Here is a 6,390-nt window from a genome sequence, read left to right as displayed (position 1 = left end):
TCCCCCACCACCAGGTATCAATGCATACTCTGAATTAAATAATAAGTAAAATGTGATTTTATTAAATACAGAAAGTAGGATTTAAATGGTTTCAAGTACTAACAGACAGAACAAAGTGAATTACCAAGTCAAATAAAATAAAACACGCAAGTCTATGCCTAATACAGTAAGAAAACTGAATACAGATAAAACCTCACCCTCAGAGGTGTTCTAGTAAGCTTCCTTTTACAGACTAGTCTCCTTCTAGTCTGAGTCCAGCAATCACTCGCACCCCCTGTGGTTACTGTCCTTTGTTCCATTTTCTTTCAGGTATCCTTTGGGGTGGAGCTGCTATCTCTTGAGCCAGCTGAAGACAAAATGGAGGGGTCTCCTAGGCATTTAAATAGATTTTCTCTTGTGGGTGGATACTCCTCTCTCTCCCTGTGTAGAATTCCAGCTACAAGATGGCGTTTTGGAGTCACATGGCAAGTCACATGTCCATGCATGACTCAGAACTTACAGGTAGCAGCCATGGTTCACATGCTACCTTGAACGTCCTCATGTAGACTTCTTATGTGGATTGGAGCCTTCCAAGATCCTTTGTCCATTAAGTGCTTCTTGATTGGCACTTAACTTGCAAATTCCTTCCTAAAGAAGCTGACCAAATGCCTTACTAAGGCCATTTAAAATCAAAGAAGTATACAGCCAATATTCATAACTTTGAATACAATAATGACACATGCATACAAATAGGATGAATATATTCAGTAGATCATAATCTTTACATAGATGTGTTACATGGCATATGTAGCATAAAACATATTCCAGTTATGTCATATATACATTCATAAGCATATTTCCATAAAGCCTTATGGGGTGCAATGTCAGAGACCCCTACGAAATCAACACTTGTCCTAACTTTCAATAAACTGACTATCAGAGGCGTCTAGACTCAAGGCTGTCCATGCACATAATTTTGTTTCATTCTCAGTTATTTACTTTTTCTTCCCCTCCTCCCATACTGATTAGCAAAACTGCCAGTAGTTATGACCTTGCTTCTGAAAGCCTGTCTCCAAATTAACCCTTTTCTATGCGATGATCTATTTCATTAATTCATAGTGGCAGAGTGCACATAATATGATTGCAATTAGCTTGATCACATTCTGATCTCAAATCCAGGGCAACACAGGTACTGTCCAATGGTGAAGCTGGAGTCAGGTTTGAGGGGCCAGGCCGAAAGTCAAAACCAGAGTCAGAAGCCAAAGTCTAAGCTGAAGTCGTAGACAGGGACATAGCCAAGAGTTGGAGCCAGAAATCAGAAGAGGGTAGGTACAGGCTGGGGCATGGCTATGAGCAAGGCAGAAGCGGGGCTGGGAGCAAGGGCTGGAAGCAGGCTGGAGCAGGGTAAGCACCACGGTAGGTATGGTACACGCTAAGGAGCGGCTGTACTGCTCCTGCAGGGGGCAAGTAGGAGACTGCAGGCTCCTCTGCCCAATCAGGAAGTGCAGCTGTTTGGAGGGGTCTTATTAGGCCCAGCTGAGCTTGCTGGGTTGCCTAGCAACCAGGCTGGGAGCCAGCTGTGCCTCAACAGTCAGTTTGCTGTTATGTATTACTTGGCATGTCATATTTACATAGAAATTCTGGATAATAATTGCAAATTTCTTGGGGATTCCATAGTGGTGTAGCAACGTCTGTAAGGCTGTTCTAGCTATTGTGTCAACGGCTTTTTGGAAATCTCTGAAATTCATGTAGAGTGTGACTGCTATTCGATTGACAGTTCTATGATCTGTACTGTTACTATTTATCTATATATGGTTTCTCCTGTCTGAACTCTGCCTGTTCTTGTCATAGCCTTTAATCTACTGCTTAATTTAATCTGTCTAGGATAATGCATATACCAGTAAGTATTTTACTTGTTTTTACACTGAGGTCTCCTGTCTTTGGCAGTTTCTCTACGTGGCCATTTTCCCACTCATTTGATATTTTTTCTCTGCCAACCAGAATGTCTACAACTGTGTTCTCTGAGTCCTCCTTAGGGAGCTCCAGCATATTGCATATTTAATCTTTTCTACGGTGTCAGTTATTTTGCTAGCCAGAAATTGTAACAGATCTCATTTTAGGTTTCCTGCTTTGAGGAGTTTTGCTATTGACTTCTCTGGGAGCAGGATTGTGGCCCTACAATCCATTAGTTAAAGGGGCTTGAATATATTTATTACCAACATTAATTACTAGCATTAAACACTCAGTGCAAAGATAATGCAATTAACTTGTTGAATCCCAGATATATTCAGATGGTTAGAGTCAGAGTTGAGATTGCTTGCTGTTCAGTTCAACACCAGTAAACTATATACCACAAAAGTTTCTATCAGGAATTATACTTAGATCTTAGAATATGTCAGTACTTTTCTTGATTTAGGTTGTTGGGCTTTTTTTTTTTTTTTGTCTACTCATGTTGTTTGGACTATGTAATTGTCATACTTTCTATGGGGAGAAAGGAAGTAAAAAACTTAACACATTATATCTGAAAAATGTTGAAATTAACCGTTACTTGTAATTCATTCTAATTTCAAAACAACCTCCTCAATATCTGGAGTAAATCAATGGCTACTTTTATTTCTAAAAAAAAAAATCACATTATTTACGTATTCTAGATTCCTCCATCAACCAGTGACATTTTTAACTTTAATATCTCTTGTTGTATGTGCTGTATGTGTTCTTTGTGTCTCAGGGGCTGTGGAGATGTTGCAGCTTGGGAAAGCATATATTAATACACGCTTATATAAAAATGGATTAGGATGAACTTTTCAACCTAGTAAAGAAAAAAAACACCCAAGTGTGTGTGTGCTGGGCCAGCAGGACAATGGATAAAATACTAAGAATCAGCCTAACAAAGCTTGCTAAAATAGCTTTTGTGTGAGGGGACCCTTAGCTTGACACCTTCCTTCCCCTCACTGGGAGAAGTCCACATCAGTGCTCAACTATGAGATATACAACTATTGTTTGCTCAGATGTGTAAATATTTCACATACATTTTTGAACAGCCTTGAAGAGCCTCAGCAACCAATGGGGCAGCATAGGTAAATAAACATGGGAAATGTTTCCTGGCAGACTTCACAAATGACCCAGGGGGGTTAGCTGTAAAGAGGCACAATAGAGAGGAAGAGTTCTTTTTGGAGGATGAAACTTGTCATGTCTTCCACTTTACACACCAGAAAAGGATGAGTACACATATGCAGATGGGAGTTCTGTGGTTCCTTCAGTGACAGAGAATATGATTTAAAAGATTTCTTTAGCTTGTTTAAATCTCTACCATTAGATTGCTTAGCTAAGCATAAATTCTAATGTCTTATGCACTTCTGTTAAACACATTTTTATAAATATTCCTCTCTGCATTTGGTTTGTATCTCCAAATACTAAATATTATTCTTAAAGAGATTGTGTTTCATGGGACCTAAATTAAAGCTGAGGCCATAATTGGTCTACAAAGGGATTGTTGTGTGTTTACAACCACCCCTGCCTCACCCCAATCCTTTGACCTTTCTCTGACAGAAACTAGACCAAGAGGTTTGTAGTAGTCACTATAAATGGCCCATGCTTTATGCTGGTGCTGGCTTGGTGAACCTATGCCATGTGATGTGGACAGTGGTAATGGTAGCTGAAGAAGAAAAACTATACTGGATCAGACTAATGGTCTATCTAGTCCTGTATCTAGTCTCTGCTGGTGATCAGTATCACATACTTTAAAGGGGATATTTGAAATAAGGTTCTTCTTAACCCCTATACGTTGGAGGCATCAGGTTTTATAACGTTCCAAACTATTTTTTCTATTGTATCTCTAGATGTCCTCATTATTCATAAAACTGTCTTTTTTTAATTCTACCACATACTTGGTCCCCATGATAGCCTGTGGATCTCTTACAAGGTAACTGCATTTTGTGAAAAGTAACCATGCACCTAGAGTGCATTCCCAGTGAATGTTCTTCCTTGCTTGTAGAGTATGAGCAGAGTCACCTGCTCAGTGCAAATATGTGGCCACACAACTTGCCACATAACATGCCTTTTACCCCCACCCCGTTGATGAAGAAATTTCCATGTACACCACACTGTCCACAATGTCTATTTTTGGCCATCTTTTGCTTGTCCAGCCATCGTTTTGCCTGCCTCCCTGCCAGTCTGCATATTGTTCTGTTTTATTCCCATAAAAGGAAGTTCATTGAGTTTCCTTCACCAGATCCCTTATTGCCACCCTTAAAAAGACAGAGCAGGAGGTAGTGAGAATGCTATCAGCAGCACTGAACTGTGAGGAGCGATCATCTACTCAGAAGACAAAAACCAGCTGCTAAGCTGCTTTATCTCCTTAGGTACTCTGCTGGAGGGGAGTCAGTGCAAGTCTGGCAGGCTGGGGTGCTTGGAAGAGGAGGTGGCAGAGGTGTCATGTCAGGTGTGGTTCCTAACCCTGGCTGGAGCCCAGCAATGTACCATTGATTTATATAATACCATTATATTTTCTGACTCATTCTTTATACAGCCTATCATTTTGTTTCCTTTTCTGTCTACCAATGTATCATGAGCAGCAGTTTTTGTTGGAACTGTCCATAGTGACCACCTCTGGTCTTTTTCCTGAATGGTTACAGGTCATTTAAAACCCAGCAATATGTATGAGTATTTCAACTTAGTGTAATTATTATAGCTGCTCACTGCTGGACCCTAAGATACGGGTAGCATATGAGTACTGCAACCCAGGGGCAAGTTCTGAAGGCACTTCAGCTGCTAGGCTTTGTAGGTGACTTTACAGATTGCCTTGTAGGTGGTGGTGAGCTCTATTATTGGGACCACTATGGTTGCCATGAAGGCCTGCAGGGATTCACTCCAAAACAAGAAAATATCACTCCCATCAACTCCCTCCCCATACACTGTTCCCCCTGGGGTTCCCTGGCTTCTGTTGAAGCCTGCTCTGCATGCAGTTTTGTGGGCTGTTCTCCCTGCATCCTGCTTCCCTGATGCTCCTGGTTTGCCATGCCACCACTGCCTACCCAAAGTGCCAGGTGACTTCCTGGGTCACAGTATTTTCATAGAGTTTCTGCCTCCTATCTGGCCGGAAGGTGATGTGCAGGGTGGACTCTGATCCCGATTCAACCCTCCCCCACCCCCCACATGGACTTATCAGAGGCCAAATAAACATTTCTGACTTGACCATTGAGCAACTAGTGATTGATTTGTATTTCATGAGGCCACACCTATATGGGTGGGCATCCAGGACTTTGAGAAGAATCATATTGGGCAGATGAAAGCATAGTGCCTGGCACAAAAACAATGTGCAGCTCAATCACAGAGCCTAGGCAAATTTTGGTAAACGTTCTGTGACCAGTGTGGTAAACATTCTTCCCGAATTGGTTTTTGGAGTCATGTATAAGACCCATTAGTACAAACTATGATTGTCAACATTGTCCTTGAAATAGAGGTGACTAACATCAGTTTTCTGTTTACTGGATTCATCACACTGTGCCTTCCAATGTTTATTACCTTGTGTTGGTATGACAGAGGTCCAATGGTGGTTCACTACTCTGTGAGAGGCCTGTCCTACCTACTACACCTAACACATTGTTGTCATGATATAAATCCAAATATATCATGGGAAATGTAATATACCATTGGAAAACTAATAACTCACTGATCATTAATATTCTTGCATGATGTATGTAGGAGGTGTGTACAAAATGTTATAAATATGTCCTAGAATTATGTTCTTAAAATGTGTTTGGCACACAATGCATAAGTCCAGTTTGTCCTAGACGGAGGAATGTATATTTGCTGTCTAACCTACCTCGTCATCAGGCAGAAACACTGAAGGTATATTTACATAAAGGGTGAACAAAGCCATCAACCTAGAGAGTTGTGGGAGATAGTTTCTTAACAATCTCAACAGGTGATGTCCACTCCCAGGAGGACTTCCTGTCTCTTGAAGGAGGAATAATGAACTTTGGGAAGACAGAATGGTGTCTTCTCCCCAGCAAGATAAAGAAGTGTTGTCTGGGCATCCATCACTTGAGAGGTTCAAGGGGCCAGAACTCTTGAAATCACAGAGCATTGGATCCTTCAACCAAGGGGTTTGAAGTCTCTGGAACTGAGTACGGTGAGAAACCTGCTTAGGCAAAGCTTGTAACTTGCTGGCATTAAGTATTAGTCTTTAGAAGAGTATTTTTTTACTTTTGTTTGTTTGAAGCCCTTTATATCTTCATTCCTGATCCTTGGTATCACTGAAACCTATGAATTTTTGTTTAATAAACTTGTTTGACTGTTACTATAAACCAATGCAGTGCTGTGCTTGAAATGAGTGTTTGTCAACCCCCAGTTAAATTAATGAGCTGCGATGTATTGTCTATTTAAAGGAGCAACACATTTAATCACTTC

The sequence above is a fragment of the Malaclemys terrapin genome, chromosome 2, assembly GCF_027887155.1.
Source record: "Malaclemys terrapin pileata isolate rMalTer1 chromosome 2, rMalTer1.hap1, whole genome shotgun sequence".
Classification (NCBI taxonomy): Eukaryota; Metazoa; Chordata; order Testudines; family Emydidae; genus Malaclemys; species Malaclemys terrapin.
This window is presented reverse-complemented; position numbering follows the sequence as displayed.